The sequence below is a fragment of the Trachymyrmex septentrionalis genome, unplaced genomic scaffold (assembly GCF_001594115.1).
Source record: "Trachymyrmex septentrionalis isolate Tsep2-gDNA-1 unplaced genomic scaffold, Tsep1.0 scaffold176, whole genome shotgun sequence".
In the NCBI taxonomy this organism is placed as follows: domain Eukaryota; kingdom Metazoa; phylum Arthropoda; class Insecta; order Hymenoptera; family Formicidae; genus Trachymyrmex; species Trachymyrmex septentrionalis.
In genome coordinates, this window is record NW_017304928.1 from 336,581 (window position 1) to 338,000 (window position 1,420).

The window sequence follows — 1,420 nt, forward strand, 5'->3', positions numbered from 1 at the left end:
ATCTCTGGCAAATTTTAAAGTAATGGTCATATTGTTGATATATCAGACGATTCTCCCATATATTATAATAACACATTGGAGTTTCGTTAGGTATCTATAAGCACATCACAGATTATCTCTTGCTGAATAAGCTTCTGTCTCTCACCTCATACTGTTCCAACAGAAGTTGCCATAACAGGGGTTTGCCATTTTGTATATATACTGTAACCGACGAGCAAGTGGTTAATTAATTTCTGTTTTTATTAGAAAAGAAAAGGGAAGATAGTAACATCGTTCAATTTATTAAATTATCTGAAACTAATTATCTTACGCACAAGATTTTCGCTCTATATATTCTTGTATAAAATATATAATATAAAATAAAAAAGAAAAAATTATTTTCCTTTTTTTCCTTTTTTTTCATATATTATAATAAGGCTAAAACAACCCGAGTGTCGCTGAACACGAAATACTAAAGTCAAATATCCCTAATAGTAACCAAATGACAATAAGTAACGGGCAAAGTAAGAGTCAACATGTTTCTTTAAAATTAACAAAAGAATATATTTCAAACAACAAAGGCAAAATTACATAACGTTACAAGTTTCGGCTCCAGGATTGAGCCCTCTTCAGACATTAGCATAACGCAAAAATCGCAGAACAACAACAATCATCGCAAATTATCACACATTCATATCATTCACAGTTCGGGTGAGTCTTGATGTAGAGTTCGACATTATTTCTGTACGATTGAACCGTCAAATGTATTGAAAATCTTAGCAAAGCTCTAGTTGATAAAAAGAAAAAAACTTCAAAAAAACTGTACATAGAAAGATCTACGCGTAAATAAATTAACATACCGGAAATCTAATAAAAATAATAATAAAAAATAATAATCAAAACTCACTAGAAATCATGTGTAAAAAAACAATACAAACGAGTGTGTCTAAAGTGAATAAAGAACTTTCTGAACATATCCCGAAAGAAAGAACGCAGATGTGCAAGACAGACATCGCACGCCGGCCACTATGTACGCTCAGTAGTGCGGATCAAAACAGACTGAGTGAGGAAACAAACAGTTAGCATCAGAAAGTCAAACTTTATTTATGATGGGAATGTAAGCCTTGTGTAAGCCATCGATGTCAGTCTGTAAATTCAGACCATTCTTCTGCTTCTTGATATTGAGCATCTCGGAAACCAAACGTCTCCGGTAACAAGGCTCCTCGTCCAAAATTACGACTTCGTCCTATTGGAACTCGTGATCCAGCTGTCTCCTATGCTCAGTTATGACAGAACGCCCAGAAGTGTTGTATCTAATGTGATTGCGATGTTCAGCAATCCTGGTTTTCAATCTTCTGCTCGTCTGTCCCACGTATGAAGCATCACAATCTCCACACGAAATCCTGTAGACCACATTGCTCTTCGAAATATATGGACAAAT